The sequence below is a fragment of the Arvicanthis niloticus genome, chromosome 22 (assembly GCF_011762505.2).
Source record: "Arvicanthis niloticus isolate mArvNil1 chromosome 22, mArvNil1.pat.X, whole genome shotgun sequence".
In the NCBI taxonomy this organism is placed as follows: Eukaryota; Metazoa; Chordata; class Mammalia; order Rodentia; family Muridae; genus Arvicanthis; species Arvicanthis niloticus.
Genome location: NC_133429.1, coordinates 1,497,713 through 1,520,579, shown reverse-complemented (window position 1 = coordinate 1,520,579; position 22,867 = coordinate 1,497,713). Strand labels below are relative to the sequence as shown.

General features: G+C 52.7%; 1 protein-coding gene across 3 annotated transcripts in view; it reads right to left on the bottom strand.

Annotated features, from left to right (window-relative positions):
* Gng7 (G protein subunit gamma 7) overlaps positions 1-21,467 on the bottom strand; it is a 44,219-nt gene extending 22,752 nt beyond the window's left edge. The window contains exons 1-2 of one of the 3 annotated variants that reach the window (XR_013106199.1): positions 21,278-21,467; positions 17,915-17,967 (exon numbers count right to left, since the gene is read on the bottom strand). The gene's annotated coding sequence lies outside the window, so the exon portion shown is untranslated. Of the gene's footprint in view, positions 1-17,914; positions 17,968-21,277 lie in introns of those variants that run through there. The other 2 variants (XR_013106200.1, XM_076919355.1) reach the window with 2 other exon arrangements.
* Positions 21,468-22,867: the final 1,400 nt, after the last annotated feature.

The window sequence follows — 22,867 nt, the reverse complement described above, 5'->3', positions numbered from 1 at the left end:
AATCCCAGGGAGGCAGAAGCAAGAGGACCTCTGTGAGCTCGAGGCCAGCCTGGACTACAGAGAGTGTACAGAACAGCCAAGGCTACACAGAGAAACCCTATCTTTAAAAAGAGAAAGAAATCAAATAAAAAATTATGCAACGAAAAGAAAAGACATCAGACCCACTGACAGGCTGCGGCCCCATCAGTCCACAGCACACGGTTGACACCGAAGTAGACTTTATGGCCAAAGACTCGATTTTCCTGCGAAAAGTTACATGCATGTGAGTGTCCATGTAGACATCGTACAGTGCATATGACTGGGAAAACGATCGGTAGTTAACTTTCCCTAGAACTATTTCAGGGCTGGCACAGGACAGAGTTACCCAGAATCCCCAGTGAGGGGCTGCGGGCGTGGTCAGGAGTTGCACTCTGTTTTAGATGAGAGATGACAGGTTCCTCTCCTGTCACTGCGAAATAAGCTAGGCAGTAACTCCATACACACTGGGGACAATTAGAGTATTAATGTCATGCAAACATCTACACATCTGAGCGTGAATGAAGGAAAGGACGTAGCCTTCCTGCAGCAGATGGCCAGCGGGAACTTCTAGAAGGAAATCATTAACCGACTGTAGCGGTAGGAAGGTCAGTCCACTCGTGTTCAGGGCATCTTCACACAAGTGACTGATTGACAGCAAGGGAAATGCAGGAATAATTAAAGCTGAGGTGTGTCTCTGTATCCTGGAACACAGGACAGCAGGGACTCCTGACACTGCGCATGCGTACAGCGGGCTGCACGTTCTGCATGGGCGCAGCACCCAAATACAGAACCCACAGACCTTCCTGGGAGACATTAGAAAACTCCTAATTGGGGGTGGGGGTGTTCTTATTTACAGTAAGTGGTTTGTCCCCAAGAAAAGGCTGGAATCGAGAATGATCATGTGACGGGCCAAGGAGATGGTTCAGTGGGTCAGTGTACTTTTATAGATATGAGGACCTGAGTTCAAATCCCCAGCAGCCACAGAACTTTACGCGTGGAGCTGTGCATGCCCGAGCGGCACTCACTTCGTGGGGAGACGGGAGGATGGCTGGGCTGCTGGCCCCTGCCATGCGTGAGATGCTGCCTCGTGGAAATAAAGTGAACAGTGAGAGAGCAGGGAACCAACGTCCTCCTCTGGCCTCGGAGTACACACACGGATGCTTACAGGCACACACACACACACACACACACACACACAGAGTGGTGTGTACCTGTTTTCCAAGCACTCAGAGGCAATCTTGTTTGAGATCAGCTTGGAATACAGAGTGATAGAAAACCTAACCAAAAAATTAAAAGAGAAAAGGAAAGCAAGGCCCCTTTGCTCGGGGCAGAAGCAAGTCAACTGGGTGCTGTGTAGATCTGGGACTGGGTGAGACCCGAGAGGAGTTCACACCACCTCCAGTAGGTGGGACAAGCAAGATGACCTCCCTGTAAACAGAGGCCAGAATGACTCGGCAGTCCCCACCAGCTCTAAACCACCATCGCTGCCCCAAGGCAGCCAGTACAGACTCATCAAGGAAAGGCAGTAAGGGCCAGCGTGAGGGCTCACTGGGTAAAGGTGCTTGTGGCTAAACCCGATCACCTAAGGACCCCAGCCTCCTCCTCCACTTCCGTCAGCCGGAAGAGGACAGAAGTGGAGATAAAGCGACTGAGGACTGAGGTAAAGGCTGCTCACTGAAGGGCTCCTGGAAGCTCAGGTCTGTGGCACAGCAGACTGGCAGGGTGTCCGGCTGGGAGGCCTGCCTCAGTGCAGTGGATTTTGCATATATATATATGCACGCCTTTAATCCCAGCACTTGGGAGGCAGAGGCAGGCGGATTTCTGAGTTTGAGGCCAGCCTGGTCTACAGAGTGAGTTCCAGGACAGCCAGGGCTATACAGAGAAACCCTATCTTGAAAAAAACCAAAAAAAAAAAAAAAAAAAAAAAAAGAGAGAGAGAGAGAGAGAGAGAGAGAGAGAGAGAGAAGGAAGAGAGAACCTCAGATTAGAATGTCACACACTTCCTGAGGCAGGAGGATTTCTGAGTTCAAAGCCAGCCTGATTTACAAAGGGAGTTCCAGAACAGCCAGAGCTACACAGAGAAACCCTGTCTCAAAAACAAAAACTAAACAAGAAAGAGAGAGAGAGAGAGAGAGAGAGAGAGAGAGAGAGAGAGAGAGAGAGAGAGAGAAGTCACATAGAGATCAAAATAAACTGGCTTTGCGGAGGGCACAGGTATCCATGGGTTGTTTTCCTTCAAAACCGACCACCGACCGTGGTCAAAGGTCCTGCCCCTCTGCCGAGAAAAGGACCAGAGCCCAGGGAGGGGAGGCTGGATCCTGGCCCTGTGGCACTTTCTTAAGTCAGAGACCATATTTCTTCTCCACCCTCCCCTGACCTCGCTCCTTTGATGACGTACCTCTCCTGGCCTGTCTGTGGGAACTTGAGTTCACAGTGACCGGCCCACACGGTGGCCCGGGTGACCCACCCATCTGGGCTTTCCGTGTTCTTCTGCCTAGGTTGGTTGTTCGTGCCATACACTGTAGCACATGTCACATTCCTGGGAAAGCCACTTTCTTTTCCATGACCACCCTCCGGCCCAACCTTCTGATTTATTTATTTGTTTATGTGTTTGGTGGTCTGTTTGTTCGGGTGTGACGAGGATGCCCCACCCCTCCTCTTTCATTATGTGGGGTCTGTGACAAGGATGGGGAGGCCCTGATACCACGCCTACCTCAGTCACTTGGGGTGACACCCAGTTCTTGCCACAGTGTGGAGGGGTCTTGAGGACTTCTCAGTGACACAAGGGCCACACTGTGTGGACTCCAGGACAGGAATGCCAAGACAAGAAGTAGCTTTCAGAGTGTTGGGGTAGAAGCAGCCAGGGACAAAGCGGGAACATTGGGCTGGCTTAATATTCTGGCAATTGGCAGCTAGGATGGGTGTAAGGATGGATAAAGTCTTTATCTGATAGAGCTGCTAGAAGCAGACTCTGTGGCACAGCTTTCAATCCCAGTACTCGGAGGCAGAGCAGGCAGATCTCTGTGAGTCCTACAGAGGGAGAACCTGTCTGTACAAACAAGACACACCCACCAGAGTCTTCCCATTCACTCTTCCTCAAGGGTTTGGATCGTTCTATCTCAGCTTCCAGACCAAGGATCCAGGGCCCTGGCTATGCCTTGGGAACTGTTGGCTACAAAGGAATCTGAAGACTTGAATTTGATTTCTGCACCCTATGCCAGATGTCCTCTGACCTGGACATCTACCCATGAATCCAACTATACAACCATCCATCCATCTACTTCTCTGGCTATCCATCATCTATCCACCCACCCATCTATCTACCCATCCATCCATCCATCCATCCAACCATCCATCCACCCATCCATCCATCTACCCATCCATCCACCCATCCATCCATCCATCCACCCATCCATCCATCCATCTATCCATCTATCCACCCATCCATCCATCTATCCATCCATCCATCCACATATCTGTTCATCCGTCCACACTTGCACACATGGACAGAGGCACCCCATTTGTGTAGCACTGATTCTTAGTGTTTCTGGACTTTGATCCCTAGTTTCTCTTTCTGAGCTGAGTGAGATCATAAGGAACTCTGACGCCTTCGGTCACCTAGTAACCACACACGTCCTGAGAACAGACAGGAAACTTCTTGAACAAAGTGTAACTCACACTCCCACATTCAATGCCAAGGCAAAAAGAAAATAAAAACCAACTTTCCCTCCATCTGACAGAACCTCCTCTGTCCTTTCCCCGCCTCCTGCCAGGGCAGCCTGAAGAGTGGTGGCAGGTTCAGCATCTCACCCGGTGGGCTGCACACAGGGTGCAGGGCTGGGGAACAAGAAGCTGTGGCTTCAGCATCTCTGAGGACCAACTGAGGTAGCATTGTGTCAGGGCCAGCTTGACCTCTATGTCACTTAAAAAGGCATGACTCTTGTCTGACTCTAAGCTGCACTGAGGATTTCCCACTGTGTCCTTGCTTCAGTTTTGGGGGAGAAGTTTTGAACTTTTCTTCTTTTAAATCAGCCAGGTGTGATGGCCATGCCAGTAATCCCAGCACTCAGGGAAGCAGAGGCAGGAGGACCACCACAAGTTGTAAGCCAATCGAAAATGTATGAATGCATGTGTGCATGTGTTTGTGCACGTGTGTGTTCATACCTGTGTGTGTGCACATGCTTGGGGGGGATGTATATGCGTGGTATGTGTATGGTTGTGTGCAGTGTGCATGCGCTTGTGTGTGTGTGCCCTTGTGGGGGTTGGAGGATGACTCACAAAACCACAGTGCCCTTCCAGCGGGCACCGACCTCAGGAGCCGGCATGGGGAAGCCGCTACCCTCTGAGCTGTGCCTGCTTCCACTTCTCACAAAAGTTATTATTTTTTCAGGGAGAAATTACGCAGAACCAAAACCATGACCTTGAGTTTGTCTCTTTCCCTCAACTCCTTGCTAAAGATTTTCACCTAAAGAAGAAATGATGGGAGGGAGGGAGCCGTCTATCCCGGGCTTCAAACAGGTAGGGGCACAGATGAGACATAGAAGGAGCCAGACCAGTGAAAAGCTAGAAGAAAATCATCAATCACAGTGTCATGTGCCTGTCATATGTAAAAATTACAACAAATCAACAACAAAAATTCAAAGGAAATATATTTACCCGACGTTCTTAGGAAATATGACGAGGCAGTCAGGTATGAACTTCAGGTTCATTCATCAGATACACAGTGATTTTAGAGGCCAGCCTGGGCTACATGAGACACTGTCACACACACACACACACACACACACACACACACACAAACCTCAAAAATAAAACAGAATCACTTAAGTATAACTAAAGGAAGAAGCCAGTTACTCCCTTCTGTGATAACTGTTTCTGAGGGCAAAGATGGATACTGCTCTAAGCAGACTTAGGTTAGCCTACCTATACGCCTACTCCAGACTAAGGTTAGCCCATACGCCTACCATCCAGCCATCCACCACAGACACACATGCAGCAAGTGTGGCTGCAGTCATGAGGTGAGACCTTATCCTTGGACTGTGGGGTCTTATGGGGGTATGATCCAGCTGGACGGACCCCGCCATTTATTCATGTACATGTCAAGGTACAATGTATGAGAAAGGGTCATTGAAACATGAGAAAGTTCCAGAAGGTAAGCGGGATGCACCCCCTGTCATCCTAGCACGGAAGACTGTGGCAGTGAGACCCACATTTGCTCCAGATTGGGGGAGATAGCAAGACCCTGCCTTAGAAACACACAATCCAGCAGCTGGCGCGTGCCCTGTAAGCAGAGGGTCTGTTAGATCCTCCGACCTTAACTTCCAAGGCTGGGTTTGGGGTTGCTGAGGTGGCTCAGAGGTAAGGGCGCTTGCAGGGCCGAGGCTCACAACTCTGGGCATCCGAACCACGTGGTGGGACTCCAATAGGTTGTCCCCCCGACCTCCATAACACATTAGCAAAAACATAGTATAATTTAGGGTGCTTTTTAAAATTTTTGTGCATGTATGTTTGTGTGTGCACACGAGTGTGACAGCCCAGCCACCACATGGGTCGGATTCCATGGAGCTGCAGTCGCAGGCAGTTCTCAGTCCCCAACCCCGGACCTGGGTGCTGGGAACTTGACTCAGGTACTCTGCAAGCAAGGCTGGTGCTCGCTCAACTGCTGAGGGGGAGCATTACCAGGAGGGGACAGAGGGCTTGGGCTACGGCGGGTGGATTCCTCACCCAGTTACGGGCACTGTCACTTCTTCCCTTTAAATGTCAGCCACAAGCTGTTAGAGCGAGGACCCGAAGGCCCAGCACAAAAGGCCAGGTGCAGCCCCAGGCTCTAGGAGCTGCGGCAGGGGGTTACTGTCATTTGGGGAGAGATGGTGGGTACAGGCTCTGGGGTGCAGGGGCGGTGGAGAACAGAACAGGCCGGCGGAACCTTCCCGCTGCCACCAGTGACAAGCAGCTGGCAGGAGGCTTCGCTTTTGAAATTTGGAAAAGGGCAAATAGGTTCTCAGGTGCCCGGAGGTGGAGCCTGAGCCGGGAAAAACCCGGAGTCCCCAGTGACTCAGCACACTACGATCCGCACCCCAGCCGGGTCAGGTGACCCCCCACTCCGCTGTTCCCCGCGGGATCAGGCATCTGCGGCCAGGGCGAGGCTTCCCGGTGCTCACGCACCCGGGACCCGGACAGCCCCGGAGCGACCTGTTCCTCGCCCCCTGCGTGACGCAGGTGCTTAATCCAGCAGCAGCTGGCTCACGCGTCCCCGCGTCCCGAGCAGGTGCACCTGTGACTGCTTTGAAGCTGCCTCCACGCTACCTCACGGGACAAGGGACACCCGCAGGGCTGGACGCTGCCGCCCCAGGGAGGGTCAGGACTCAGGGTCCCTGCGGGGACTCAGCCAGCCCAGGCGCATAATCTCAGGTGCCACCCTCCCTCGGGGCTGTGTGAGTTTTTTGTTTCGGTTTTAGTTCAAGTTTGCCGAGTACAAACTGAGCCACTTGTAGGCGCAGGAGCCAGTGGTATTTACACACATTCCCAACCTTGTGCAAGCTCCAGTCCTAGAATACAGCCCCCCTCAAAAAAAAACCTTCGTCCTGGCATTCACTCTGCCTGTATCCAGTCCACCCACCCCCAGCACCCACCGATCAACTTTTTGTCTCTAAATTTCCCTGTTCTGTGTATTTCCTGTTACAGAGGCTCACACTGTGTGGTTTTGGTGTCTTGGGCACTCGGTCCCACCACGTTGGGCTGTTTTCAGAGCATCCCTTCGTTTAGGCTGTGTGCTGTGCCTTATCCGTGGGCTAGCCTTCCCACTTTTGCCTGTTGTGAACGAACCTCTGTGTGAGCACACAGGTTGGGCTGAGCCTCCCAGGACCCTGACCCTCTCAAGGCCAGGCAGAGAGTCTCAGGATAGACCAAAGACGACACCTGCAGCACTAAGGGAGATGTATCTTATTGAAGTCTGCTGTTATTTTGTTACACTTATTATTGTTGTTTCTGTTGTTGATGTTATTTCATGGACCCATGTAGCCCAGCTGACCTAAAAATCCCCACATAGCTAAGGCTGTCCCTGAGCTCCTGACCCTCCTGCCTGTGTATTTTCATTGGTAAGACCACAAGTATGCACCTTGTCCCCTGGCTACCACAGAACGTGTCTAGGAAGGACAGGAAGGTAGGGTGACCCCTTGAAGAGTTTCTGCCCTTGCGGTGTCCCCATTAAGCTATGGGAGCCTGCCAAGGCCTCCTTAGGGCACTATCAACTTTGGAGACAGCACCAGAGAACACTACCCTCTGCCTCACCTGGCCAAGGGCCACAGCTGCCTCTGTGACCTGGGCTGTGTCTGCCCTGTACCTCCCTGTCAGGGGTCAGAACAGGAGAGTGCAGCTCAGGCTGGGGGGGGGGGGGGGGAGAGGGGCTGAAGCCTCTCACATATGAGTGTTTTGACTCTTGGGTCCTTAGTATGTGGTGTAAAGGTTAGCCTGGACCGAGTCCCCAAGCTCTCTGAAGGCTGAGGGGGCAGGACATCCAAGTTCCCAGTGGGATACAAAGTAAGACTGTCTTCCCTGTGGTGGTGCACACCTTTAATCCCAGCACTCAGGAGGCAGAGGCAGGTGGTTCTCTGTGAGTTCAAGGCCAGCCTGGTCTACAGAGTGAGTTCCAGGATAGACAGGGCTACACAGAGAGACCCTGTCTCAAAAAATAAAGTAAAGAGGGCTAGAGAGATGGCTTGGAGATGAAAAGCCCTGCCTGAGTTCAGGTCCCTGAGAGCACATGGTGCCTCGAAACCATCTAGAAGGGAGTCTGCTGCCCTCTTCTGTCACGCAGGCATACGTGCAAAGATGCAAAGAGTCTCATATACATAAATAAATGAATCTTTAAAAAATATGAAGTAAAACGAGGGCTGGGGGTGTGGTCAGTGTGGAGTCCCACCTAGAATCTTCCCCTGTGAGGGGCTGGGGGCGTGGTCAGCAGTACTGGGCTATCCTAATGCAAGCTCCCTATTCATCACCAGGGTCACATAAGAAGGGTCCCTGTCATTGTTTTGGATTTCAAGGCACTGTGGTTGGAATCCAGAGCCTCCCGCACTAGGCAGCAGTCACTAGAAAGCCACGTCACAGCCCCACCAAACCTTTTCCTATTTGTATGGCCCAGGTCCCAAGGTAGCTGTGAGATTTGTCTCCCAGGCTTGGTTTCTGTCTGGCTAGGGCGCCCACAAACACCTGCTTCTAAACTGTAAACCTGAAGTCAGGACAGAAACTCAGTCTGTCCCCAGCCCTGTGGCCACTGAGGGAGCCTGAGTCCACCTAGCCTAGTCCCCTCCATCCAGGGACCTCTTGTCTTCCTGTCACACAGAAACTTGAAGAAGGCGGGGCACCCCTGTCCTGAAGTTTCCCCAAGGGCTCCCCAGCCCTCCTGAGCCTATGCATAGCCAGACAGCAGGCTGGGCAGGGATGACAGGGCTGACTTCAGGAGAGAGGAATTCCGCCCAGCCAGCGTCTAGACTGTGGGACTCAGGCTGCAGGGACTCGGCGGGAGCAAGGCCAGCGGCAGGGCTGCTGCCCCCTGGTGGCCACGTCCACGCACCACCTTCAGGGGTCCCAGGCTGTGTGGAGCCCACAGAGAATATCAAAAGAGAAAAACCTCCACGTATTTCACAATTTAATGTTGAAGAACGATATTTTGGGACCGCTGCTCCGTGGGTGGAGCTCGGGGCTTGCCCAGAGCGCAAGAAGTCCTGAGTTCCACCCCCAGCATCGCAAAAACCAGGTGCAGCAGGGTACACGCCTGTCATCCCAGCATCCCAGATCTTCAGGCATCAGGATAAGGAGTTCAAGGTCAGCCCAGTCTCTGATGTCTACCCATTTCGTGCAAAGAGCTCCTGAGTAGGACAGACATCACCCACAATCCCCCAAGAACTGAACGAGCACCCATTGGCTGGAGGATTCCATCAAACCTAAGAGACTCTGTGGCCCACAGTCACCTCACATAGCTCCTAAAGAACAAGCCACGTCCTACACGTCTCTGTGTAGGATTGGTCAGGACCACACCTGACCCCTCTGAGAGCTCAGAACCCATGGGCCTGCAAACCAAGGCCATTTGTCTGTCCTTCTGTCTGTATCTTCTTCTCCTTCTTCTCTGCTTCCTCCTCTTCCTCTTCCTCCTCCTTCTTTTTTGGTTTCTTGAGCTGGTAAGTTCCTGGCTGCTCCAAATCACTCTGTAGACCAGGCTGGACTTGAACTCAGAATTGCCTCCCAAGTGTTGGTAGTAAAGGTATGGACCACTACTTCCCAGTTCTGTCTGTGCACCTTCTGATACAGGGTCTCATGTAGCTGAGGTGAACCCTCCTGCCTCCAACCTCCTAAGTGCTGGGACAACAGGTGTGTCTTATCACACCCAGTTTTTATGGCTCTGGGGACAGAACCCAGGGCTTCGTGCATGCTACTGGAGCACTCTACCCACTGAGATGGAAGAGGTGAAGAGAAACCAGGAGTCAGGCTTGGGATTACCTAAAGTTACAGGTGCAACCAGGAAGGTTGCCAAGTTTGAGCAAGGAAATCTGCTGTGCACACAACCAGCTGCTGCAGTAGGGGAGCCCTGGGCCCCTTTGCTCAGCACTGAGCTCCCAGACTGAGAAGTCCAGCTGCTCTGGGGACCTGTGTCCATATGGCTTTCGTTTGAGACATGGTCTCATGTGGCCTAGGCTGGATTTGAACTCCCCATTCAGCCGAGGATGACTGTGAGCTGACCTCCCCAGGGCCCTGATTCCTGTGGCAATGGGGTGACACCCAGGCCCCCTGCCTGCCTGGCAGGTGCTCTGCCCTTTGAGCCTTGCCTACATCTCTCTAATTTGCATCATTTTCTCAGTTTTCTTTCTTTTCTCTCTGACATCCTGTTGATCTGGCGGCTTGAGTAGTTCCCAGAGCTGAGGCTGTCCTGACCTGGGCTGAGGGCGGCTCAGGCCTGTGGTCACAGGGCACCCACAGAGGAGGAGGTGGGGATATACCCGACACTGAGACGGGATGGGGTGAAATTCTGTAGGAACCGTGCCCAGAGATTGGGTCTCACTTCCTTAAAATCCCTTCATTGCTCTATAATCCACACAACACTTAGCAGAGCTGCACCCATTCCTCCCAAGAGCACGTTCTGACTGGGGCTGTGTTCTGTGGGTAGAGGCTAGTCCAGCACTCAGTGCTTAAATCAGGTATGTCAGCTCAAGCTGTCACCCAGAACTCAGGAAGTCGGGACAAGGAGGGTCAAGAGGTCAACCTCATGTGTACCTGGTGGGGGGTTGGGGGGAGAAGGGAGAGAAAGAATTGAGCATGCAGAACCAAACATACGTAGGGAAGACTGATTTCCCAGTGGATTCTGGGAAGGGGAGCCGAGAGTGGGGCCTGTGGCTATGAGGGTGACTGGGCCCCTGATTACACGTCCATCCGAGGCTTCACGTGGCAGGTGCAGCTACTCAAGTGTGAAGTTCACTGCTCTTCACACAGCTGTAGGGGTGGCGGGGGTGGCACGCAGCAGCTTGGTTTACCGATGTATTCTCAGGCTCAGCCACCCCCAGACAGGGTCCAGTGTCTGGGGATGCAGGTATCGAGATGAGCAAGGGCCCTGGGAACAGGGGCTGGCATCAACATGGTTCCTGGAAGCCAGAAACCGGAACCTAAAGTGTCCATCAACAGACATAGTACATCCCTACCGGACTCCTTGGCCATGAGAAAAAAGCCACGTGACACTTGTTCACGGAGAGACCTCAAGGACACAAAGCCCAGTGGCAGGAGACAGACGGACACACAGCTCACACCTGGGACCCACTCCCAGGATGTCCCAGGAGTCCTCAGACCCAGAGACGAGACTGGAGAGAAGATGGGGTGGTGTGAAATGAGGACAGAGCTTCAGTGCCGTGAAATGGAAAGTTCCAGAGATGGCAGTGGGGGCAGACACGTCCTGTGGACAAGCTCCGTGCTCCTGAGCTAAGACATGGTACATAGGATGCTTTGTGTGGATTGCCATGGATTTAAAAAGAGAAACACTGGCTGGAGAGATGGCTCAGTGGTTAAGAGCACTGGCTGCTCTTCCAGAGGTCCTGAGTTCAATTCCCAGCAACCACATGGTGGCTCACAACCGTCTGTAACGGGATCTGATGCCCTCTTCTGGTGTGTCTGAAGACAGTGACAGCGTGCTCATATACATAAAATAAATAAATCTTAAAGAAAAATTAAAAAGAGAAATATGAAGTCCTGTGGTGCTGACACACACCTTTAATCCCACCACCTGGGAGGCAGAGGCAGGTGGATCTCTGTGAGTTCGAGGCCAGCCTGGTCTAGAGCTAGTTCTAGGACAGCCAAGGCTATACAAAGAAACTTTGTCTTGAAAAAAATAAAAAGAGAAACATGGATGCTGGTTGCTGATTAAGAACCCCACATCCCTCACCTCATCCCGTTATCCAGCAAGCTTAGCCAACACCTGTGGGTTCAAGGTGACTCAGTGTACCCATAGGTCAGGGTTAAGGAAGGGCACAGTCTGTTCCTTAGTAACCTGAGGACCTAGGACAAGGGCACCCTTTAACCACTCTGAGCCTCCATTTCCTGGTTTTTTAGTCAGGGATGTTAGACTCCTCTCATCATAAAGCTAGAGTCTTCTATGGCTCCCAACTGCCCTCATCAAAACCAGAATATTAATGTCACTTCCTTTAGGAAAGCCACCTTGAAGCTCCGGGGTCTGACCCAGGTTGACTCTGCCTATCAGGGGACTCCAGAAGGACTTCTAGGAACACTGTGGCTTGTCACACTGACGACAGCACACCGCAGGGCCCAAGACATCCTACCCTTGAGACCAAGTGGGTCCCACACAGCAGTAACAATAAGGAGTCACTGTGCCTCCAGCATGTGGTGCCAGGAGCCCCCAGAGCTGCATCTCTCCCCACCTTCTCCAAGCAAAGCCAGTCTCTGACTTCAAGGCCTGGTGTCCTCCCAACCCCCCGTCCCTCCTGCTGCTGCTGGGCTCCTGAGCTCCCCAGAGTCTCAGAGGCTGTGTGCCCAGCACAGTTCTGACTCAGCACAGTGTGTCAGAGCTGTGGGGACAGTGTGTGGCATACCAGGAGGCTCACAGCTGAATCACCCAGGGAAGCGCGTGAGGTCCTTACTCCTCCTTGGGGTATGACAGGCATGATGTCCTGGCTCCATTCACTGTCCTTAACGTGTCAGGCTTGGTCCTGTCCAGAACCACAGGAGGCTCCTCAGCCCTTCTCCTTCACCTCAGCTGTCAACTTCAAGCTGCTTCCTGAGACAGGGTCTCAGTGAACCTGGGGTTCATCTGTTAATCTGGACTGTCTGACCCAGATCCCAGTATCCTTCCGCCTCCACCTCTCCAGCACTGGCTGGGAATACCACAGGCTCTAGCTGCAGCCAGCTTTTTACTTTCATGCTGGAGATTTGAACTCACATCTTCATACTAGCCCAGCCAGCAAAGACTCTACACACCGAGCCACCTCTCCATTCCCAGCACATATATAACCTCCAACACACACACACACACACACACACACACACACACACACCACGCACATGCACACACACTGGGATGGAGCAGATACCTGTGCAGGCTGCACGCTGGGCTGTCTGTGCTCAGCTGCCTGGAGCTTAGGGTGTCCCTGAGTCACAGGGCAATGAGGAAAGGGTAAGAGGGTGGTGGCATGTTAGGATGGATCCAACCAGGTGTGTTATCCAGGTGGGGACCCAGCAGTGGCTGTGAATACAGCCCAAGGACAGAGCGGAGCCAGTAATGTAAGAAGCCCAAGTAGGGGTCTTGCTGGGGAGAGAGACAGCTGACAGAGTAATAGCCCTGGCTGCTCTTGCAGAGATGATCACTCACAACCACCTGTGATTCCAGCTCCAGGGACCCCACGTCCCTGCTGGCCACTGTCGGTACTGCATGCCCCCCCCCCCCCCAAATATGAATAATCTTTTTTTTTTTTTTTTGAGACAGGGTTTCTCTGTGTCCCTGGCTGTCCTGGCACTCACTCTGTAGACCAGGCTGGCCTCGAACTCAGAGATCCACCTGCCTCTGCCTTCCAAGTGCTGGGATTAAAGGCGTGCGCCACCACCACCCGGCTTTTTTTTTTTTTTTTTTTTTTTTTTGGACGAATAATCTTAAATCAAGGCCCGCTCTTCAGACACTGGCATGGACCCGGGGTGTTGTAGGTGCCTTCCGCCCACTGCAGCTGAGCTGTGTCTAGCCTCTGCCGGTGCCCCCGTGTCCCTACCACCCCTCACACATCATCCTACATGACTGACACCCCCATGTGCACTGAGTCAACAGAGGCTGGGGCCCAGCAAATCCAGGAATGACCTATTCCTGCATCAGCACCACTCTGGGGGAGGCTGATGCTTCAGGGGGTTGCTTAGCAACAGCATCCACTGCAGAGGAAACTTCTAGCTCTTTCTGTGCAGACTTCTCTGGGTCTCAATTTTCAAATGGTAAATTGGGTGAATGGGGTTTTAAGGAGTGAGCTGCTTGCTGGGACTTGGAAGGAGACCAGAGGTCATTGCAGAAAATAAAAATGATGATTCTGAAATGGGGGTGCAGCTCAGTCAGTTGGGTGCTTGTAGCTTGGTTGGTGGGGTACTTGTAGCTCAGTTGCCTGGCATTCATGAAGCCCTGGGCTCTGTCCCTAGCAGGTGGTGGCATACACCTGTCACATAGCATTCAGGAGGTGCAGGCAGGAGGATCAGGAGCTTGGTGTCGTCATTAGCTACACAAAGAGTATCTGGAGCTAGCCTAGGCTACAAGAGAACCGAGTCTCAAACAACAAAGAGGCTCCCTCCATGCCAGGTGAGATTCAATACAAGAGTGGCAGTCCCCCAGAACTGTGGGTGTTGGTCAGGGTCTTCATTAGCCACTCTGTGTCTGTGCAATTGTCTCCACCAATTCTGTTTGTTTGCTGTTTTTCGAGACAGGGTTTCTCTGTGTAGCCCTGGCTGTCCTGGAACTCACTCTGTAGAGCAGACTGGGTCTCCACTAATTCTGATGGGCTGAAGAAATAGCCTGTTCTCAGCAGAGATGCTCTGATTCAGGGGTTCCCAGGGACCCTGGAGACTCTGTATCACCCAGCCACTTGTTCCCACTGAGGTCCTGCTTTCATGGAAACCTACATGCTAACCATGAGGAAAAGATGGTGGCCTTCCCCTGCCTCCTGTAACATATTCTACCCCGGCAGATGTTTAAGCATCAGTGTTCCTGGAGACACTCCTCAAAGTTGGTATCTGTGGGGTGTCCTTGACCCTACAGCAGCCTCCACAGCCTCTATCCCAGAGGGACAGCTGCACATGTCCCTAGATGTCACTAGAATCCCCTGAAGCATGGGGTAGGATCACACTAACATATCTTGCTGGCCTAGAGTAAATGTCATACTTGAAGTCTTCAGTGCTCTGGGAAGTTTCTGGAATTCTGAGCTGCAGACTGCAAGGAGAAAGTTCTAGGCACCATGGGCCACACTCCCAGTGAGGCACAATGTGACACACTGTGACACAGCACTGGCTGTGTTTGGTGTTCTGGCAGCTGCTGTGACCTTGTGAGCCAAGCACCGCAGACCTGTATCTCGGTAGCCTGTTCCCAGGACAGCCTGTCCACAGAGACCTGATAACAGCACAGCGTGAACTCACCTGGGACAGACCCGGAGGGTGACCAGCCAATGGCATGTGTGCGGAAGCCAGCTCTAGCTGGAAGCCAGCGACTGTACCAGACTGTACCACGGCGGCTCCTGACAAAAGGCACTAGTCATGTTCCCAGCAGAAATGTCCCCAAATTGCAAGAAAAATGGGAACTTGAAGAAAAACACCTTGTGCTGGGGCTGCTCCAGGGCTCTGAGCTCACGTGGATCCCCTGAGCATCAAGGTTTTATGAAGAAAGGTCCCATGAGGCTCTTTGGCCTGGCCATGCCATTTTCTCCTGCCATCCCTGGCCCTGCAGGGTGCTGACCTGACTGTGTCCGCTTTGTGACAGGCGCTTCCCACTGTTGGGAGCCGACCTTTAGCAGAAAGCGGCTAGAGAGCAGCTATCCACATGCTAGCCACGCCTCCAAGACTTACATCATATCCACGCACCTACAAGGGGCATGGCAAAAGTGTATAAATACCCTAGATTTCCCTTCAAATAAAGAGACTTGATCAGAGACTTGATCAGAACCTCTGTCTTGTATCCATTCCTTGCATCTCTTCTCTTCATCCTCACTCTCTCTCTCTAGACCCTGACCGGAAGACTGGAGTGGCAGTTTGAAGCCAGGCAGAGCGGAGCAGGCTGCAACATAGTAACTATTCAGGCTTGTTAAGTCTTTTGTCTCAAGCCAGGTAGAGCAGAGCCGGTTGCAACATCCCACCCTGTTGCTTTGGGTGGCTACTTGTTCCATGTTCTCGAGCCTCCTTTTGTCCATGGGGCTGGGGGACACATGGAGTGGCGACTGTCACCCCAGCATCATGGACGGCGGAGACAGCCTCTACCTTTCCGTTTCCAAGCTTTGTCTGAGATACACACGCATTGGGGCCTCCCCTGCACGTGGCGGCGTAAACCCACGGATCTCTCCTGCCTCTTCGTGGCCACATGTGGTAACAACAGGCACTGTTTGCTATCCCAGCCAAACTTGTACAAAATGCCGAGGGAGTTGGCTCAGCAACCTGGCCACCAAGCCTGAAAACCTGAATTCAATTCCCCATCGGAAAAGGAGAGGCCCGGCTTCCATAAATTGTCCTCGTAAATTTCCATACATGTTCCAGGACATGCACACGTGCCCAAATAAGTACACGTAGCTATTTTTTAAAGTGCCCACACTGGACTGAACTGACCACTCAGTGGTTAGAGCACCAGCTGCTCTCACAGTTCATCTTGGTTAGTTCCCAATGCCCACACGACAGCTCACAAACACCCATAAATCCAGTTCCAGGGGACCAGATGCCCTCACTCAGACACGAATGTAGACAAAAAAGCAAGGCACATAAAACTAAAATTAAAAGAATTTAAAGATGCTGGGTATGGATGCTCACATCTTAATCCCAGCACTCGGGAGGCAGAGGCAGGCGGATCTCTGAATTGAGAAGCCAACCTTGTCTACAGAGCAAGTTCCGGGACAGCCAAGGCTACAGAGAAACCCTGTCTTGAAAATCAAAAAGACAGACAGAAAAAATAAAAATAAAAAACAAAAATTCAGGAGTTATCTTGCAGCCCACTCTGCTCCTGAGAGGACTGCTTCTTCTACAACAGAAAAGTCCTCATATCAGGGGCCCCTCAATAGGTCCCTAAGGTCCCCAAACCTCAGACCTGGAGGCTTCTCTGTGGGGCACACTGAACCCTGAGTGTCCCACAGCCTCATGTCTGCCCCACATCAGGGGCTCCCCAGTCATGCTCGCCACAATGTGCCCTGATGTCACACAGGGTCCCCTAACAACATAAAAGCCAAATTTAATGTTTTGTTGTTTGAGATAGGATCTTACTGTGTAGCCCAGGCTGGCCTTAAACTCACAGAGATCCTCCTGCCTCTACCTCCCAGGTGCTGGGACTAAAGGTGTGCACCACCATGCTGGGCTGACCTTTTAATTTTACTTTAGTTTTTAGAGAGAAAGGAGAGAAAGGTGGCCCAGGTTGGTCTCAAATTCAAATTCACTTTGTAGCTGTGGATGACCTTGAACTCCTGATCCTCCTGCTTCTACCTCCCGGTGTTGGGGGGACGAGCGCGTGATTATGCCCAGCCCCAAGCCCTTGTGTGGTTATATTCTGGTGGTGGATGCACAACATCAAGTAGTGCAGACATGGCTTCTAATATAGTCTTCACATTAGGACAGACATATGGACGTAAATATACTTATAACTTATTGTACCATCTTCAACGATATGTGTGTGCAGTACCTGCAGCACCCAGAAGGGGAGTCGGGTTTCTTCTGGAACTGGAGTCATAGACAGCTGGGATCCCCTATGTGGGTGCTGGGACTTGAACCTGGGTCCTCTCCGGGAGCAGCTGGTGCTGTAGCCACTGAGCCACTTCTCCAGCCCTGTGGTGGGCATTTGTTTAATCCCAACACTCAAGAGTCTCCAAGAGAGTATTCGTGGCAGCATTTCCAGGTCAGCCTGAACTACCTAATGAGAAACTCTCTCAAAACAAAACAATAAAAGCCAGGGCCTGGCTTCAGTCTGTCACCATGTGATCTTTCCAGCACGCACACGCCTTCCCTCCTGAACCTTGCCTCTAGAACCGAGAGTCGGAACAAATGTTTTCTTTATAAAGCCCCCAGCCTTGGGTGGTTTGTAACAATCACAGGAATCAGATTAAGATGATGCCTCTCACACATGCGCCATGAGGCTCAGCACCACCGTTTCCTTCTGAAGCAGCTGCTGCCGTGGTGCTTCACACAGGCACAGACTCAGACTAACCCGCAACACCGACTGCTACTCAGAAGGAAACCTTCTGATACCACAGAGTATCAGTCTTGGATGTTTCCTCACAGGCACAGAAAACAAAGGCAAATCTCAAACGCACATCACGACGGAACACATACAGCGCTCGCTTAGGTCTAAGAACCAGCCTCAACCGTGAGATCAGGAAGCGGGTGCAGGAAACAGAGGATGTGGGAAACAGGTTGTGGGACCAAAGCATCTTGGGGTGGAGCCAAGACAGCTGAGAGGCCGACTGCATGGCTGTGACCTTTGCACCCTGACCCTATCCGGGGTCGAGGTCACCCCACACAGCATCATGGGCCTCCCTCAGAACATCCATCCCCTGTTGCCAGGCATCAAGACTCCATCCTGCCCCTTCCTCGCTCTGCACGATCCTGGACAGCCCGACGCTCCCGCAGCCTTGACACTCCACTCCCACCCAGTCTTCAAAGCCGCGAGCAAATCCTGGGGCACAGAACCTACCTGCACCGTTCTACCGTCCCAGCACCGAGGTTCCAACAGGAAGGCTTCACGCCCTGGAAAAGAAACACCACCCATTAATTTGGCACCGCAGGGTGCCAGGCTGGTATCTGGGTCTGTGTGGACAGGAGGTCATGCCCGGCCCAAGCAGCGACAGGAACCCTCAGCCAGATGCTCCGGAGGCCCCGACAAACTGTGGGCTTCGGAGCCCGCGTGGGCTTCGGTGCCCACGTGGGCGGCTTGATGGGAACAGCAATTTACCAAAAGGATGAGGCGGAATTTATAATTAATCTCCCGCGCATTTGAAAGGGAAATCGCGGGTGGGAGTGGGCGAGTCTGAGACATTTGTCTGCAGAACTGAAGAGAGGATCAAGGGTACAGAGGCAAGGGACTGCCCATCCTGGGGCTGCAGCGTCAGAAGGCTGGCCCTTGGCCTCTGCCTGGGTGCTCAGGTTCACGGTGTGCTTCTCCTCCCGCTGTTGCGGGGACACGCGTGAAGATTCCCAGCCGCAGGCAGGCTCATCCCTCCCAGCCTCTTTGAGGATTAAACCAGGTCATTTCTACAAAGCAGTTTGTATAAACAGTGGAGCACAATAAACACTGGACCTGCCCAGCGCGATGATTCACAGGGAAAGACACTTGGGGTTTATTTCTCCAAATCCCTGTATCCCCAAGACTGTTTGTGTTTGTTTTTTGTACGCGTATCTATCTATCTATCTATCTATCTATCTATCTATCTATCTATCGAAGGGTGGTGGTTCTGGGACTCAAACTCATGACCTCAGGCTTAGCAGCAAGACTCTTTCATCTCCTGAGCCCTCTAGCTGCCCTTATTTTATTTTTATTTTATTGAGACAAGACTTCACTATGTAGCTCTGACTGGCCTCAGACCCACTATCCTCCTGCCTCAGCTTCTTTGGTGATGAGATCACATGCTGGGCTATGCTCCTGCACCTTTTTTTTTTTTTTTTTTTTTTTTTTTTTTTTTGGCATGGTGTCACAGGCAGCTGTGATCCCGGCCATCGCCTGCAAGTGGCAGTGTCGCTGCAGGAAGCGGTCGGAAACTTGCAGGTGCAGAGGCTAGCCCAGGCGAAGACTGCATGGGGTGAAGAAAGAGCCGAAGCAACATGCCCACGAGTGGTTAAAGGCCCAGATTCCGGGAGATACAATGGCTTTCAATGGTGGCATATATAAAATAACACTATGGAGGGCCCTGGGTGCCTGTCATCCAGCTGTCTCGCAGCCACACTTCAGGAACTGAGTTTGACAGGTGCTCAGACACAGGAGGACTTGGGGTGCGTGCTCTGTGGACTGGGAGTTTATCTCAGAAGCTGGGGTCCCCGGAGCAACACCACCCGAGCACATGGGGTGTGTGCTGGAGCCTATGTTGAGCACAGAGAATTTTCCTAAATGATTAACTCCGGTTCTCCTTGTTTTTGTTTTTTCTTTGGTTTTTCGAGACAGGGTTTCTCTGTGTATCCCTGGCTGTCCTGGAACTCACTCTGTAGACCAGGCTGGCCTCGAACTCAGAGATCCACCTGCCTCTGCCTCCCAAGTGCTGGGATTAAAGGCGTGCGCCACCACCGCCCGGCTAACTCCGGTTCTCCTTAGGCGCCTTGGCCTCGGCCTGGTTCCCTGTGGGGTATGGAGCAGCATCTACTCTGCCAAGAACTCCCGCGTGTCCCCAGACACCGCTGCGGGGCGCGGGGTCGCAGAGCTGCCCAGGTGCCCCATCCCGTGCTCTGCCCTCTTCTAGAACCTTTGGGCGTCTCCTTGCCCACGCTCATTCTCATCATTCTCAGACGACTCCCGGTCCCCTTGGCCTCCCTGCGGATGAACCGGACAGACAGCCTTCCTTGTTCCCTTCCCGCCCTTGTCTGCAGGAGAGTATCCCCTTGGAGAATGAGGGCTGCTTAGGAGGCATGAGAAGACACCCCGCAGCCACTGAGACACTCCCCTCAGCCCTCCGTCCTCCACACTCTACGGAGCATCCCAGGGTGGGCACCCTGTCCGCAGCATCCCGGACTTCCACCCACTCCACGCGTAGGGTAACAGCCACGCGTGTCCCCGACATCACCCAGGGCCCCGTGGTGGAGACTGGACGGACACAGGCATGAGGAGGTGACCACGAGAAAACTTCTTAACATACACGTGCTCACACACAACCATGTGCATATATTGGCCAAGTGCATGCAGCGCCCTCAAAGTCGGGGGGGGGGGGCAGGGGAGGGGCATCAGAGTCCCGGGGAATGACGTCACAGACGTCAGGCATCCTTGTGGGAGCCTGGCACCAAACTCCAGGTCAGAAGCAAGAACGCGTGCTTTTAAACACTGCGCATGGCCACCAGTCCCAGTCAGACCCACTAAAAAAAATTTTAAGTACATGTTTAGCTAATTTAAGTCCCAACAGTCATGGCCCCAAATTTCATCTTTCCATTAACTGACTGTGATACCTAAATGAACAAGGTGCTTGAAAGACTTGAACAAGCCAGGTGGCGGTGGTGGCGGCAGCGCACGCCTTTAATCCCAGCACTCAGGAGGCAGAGGCAGGAGGTTCTCTGGTCTACAGAGGCCAGCCTGGTCTACAGAGCGAGTTCCAGGACAGCCAGGGATACACAGAGAAATCCTGTCTCAAAACAACAAACAAAAAGCCCTGACCAGTGCATCCTGGGAATAAGCTGTCCTAGAAAAATTTACATAACTGTTCATTCATAGGAAGGCCCGTCGATCTCATATCGGTTGGTTTATTGGAACCGGGGTCCTACTATGCAGTCCAGGTTGGCCTCGAACTCAATTATCTTCCTGTCTCAGTGTGATCTTGGTGTTAATCTTCACTGTCACCTTGACACTGGCATTGAATCAACAAGAAGACAAGCCCATCTGAGAGGAAGTCTACACCTAGTTAACTGACGTGGGACCCACCCTAACTGTGGTGGCGCCATCACAAGGAGATGGTCACCTCTCTCTGCTTCCTGACTGAGAACCCCGCCCACCTCACGCCGCCACGCCCACCTTACGCCGCGACGCCCTCCCCGCCAGGATGGACATCAGAACTGTGGCCAGAGTAAAGCCCCTCCGTCCCTTAAGTTGCTTGTGTCACAGCGACAACAGGAGCCGAAACTAGGACTCTCAGCTTCCCAAATGATTAGCCCAGGGGCGCTGCGCACACGGTCCTGGGTCATCTTCCAGTGGGTGCTCTGGACCTTGAAGATGCTCAACAGAAGCTCCCATCCCGCTACATGCCAGGCGCTTCCTGAGCTGGGGCAGCCACGTGTCCCTAGACATGGCCCAGTGTCCCCTGGAAGACACAGTCACCCTCAGGTGAGACCGTTCTTCCCTGCACATCTCTCAAGGTGACAGGCATACCTCTCCAGCAGGTCGCAGCTCCTCCGCAGGGAGCGAGTGGGTGGGATGGGCTGTCTGAGCCCCCTTCTCTTCCCACGCTGACATGGGCACGTGGCTCAGGCACCGGTCTCCTGCAGGCTCGATATAGCAAAGCGGGGCCCTTCTTTTGTGCCACATGAAGCTGTCAACATCATCACCATAGCAACCATCTAAATATGTCACCCAGGAACACTGATTGCCAAGGCAGGGAGCAGAGGGTGACGGCTCCACTCTGGATGGGGTGCGGGGTGCAGGCAAGAGAGCATTGAAGCACTGGGGACCAGGGTGTCAGGTGAGCTGGCTGTGTCGCAGTCCCGAGTGGTCAGGACAGAAGGACAGTTGAACTTAAGGACTGAATGCCAACCATTCAAAGTATTGTATGCTTCGAGCACTGTGGTCAGGTTGAAATGGAAGTCCTGCCTCAGCTCCCCGAGTGCTGGAATGACTTGCCCACAGGGCCCAGCTTGCTGTTTTGAACAATTCCTGTCCCGGCCGTCCAGCCCGTGGCCAGTAGGGTCCTGGCACCCGTCTCCATTTAGCTGGGAGGCACTGGAATCCTACAGAGCTGGGGTCTCTCCCGGGTACCAGCCACACTTCCGGTGGGGGCGTCCCGGGGACCCTGAAAGTGCTCAGCGAGTCTGGCTTCCACTGACTCCATGCCAGGGGCTCCCCTGGTATATCGTGGCCCAGGATCCAGAGGGAAGAGTCACCCCACAGCAACTGGTGTGGAGAGACAGACACCTTGATGATGGCCTGGGGTCGGCAAGTCTGATGGATGGCCCAGTTCAATCTCTGGGACCCACATGATGGGGAGAGAGTCGACCACCAGGATTCATCCTCTGACCCAGGCACTCAACAAGGTGTGAGCAGACAACAGAGACAGAAGGAAACCACTAAATGTGGAGAGGTTCTGTCCAAAGGAAGAGATGTGTGGGGACCCAGTCACCTCGCAAAGATGGCTGATGGCAGACACTCACACACACACACACATGACACACACCACACACATACCACATACACCACACACACACACATGATACACACCACACACACACACACTCATATCCCACATGACACACACCACACCACACATATGTACTATGTGCACTGCCACATGTACTGCCACATCACACACATATGACACACACCACACCACACACACACACACACACCACACATATGACACACACACCACACATACATACACATGACATACACACACCACACACACATATACCACACACCACACATACACGACACACACCACACATACACGACACACACCACACACATACATACATACATACATACATACACATGACACACACACACACCACACATACACACCACACACCCCACACATACATACACAACACACACACACATACCACACACACCACACATACACATGACACACACCCCACACATACATACATATGACAAACATATCACACACATATACCACATGCCACACACACATACACACACACACCACACACCACAGCTTATAATCAGGGCGGCTGTGGCTTCCATCACTGCGGGTTTCCTTTGGGGTTCCATTGTAGTGCTACG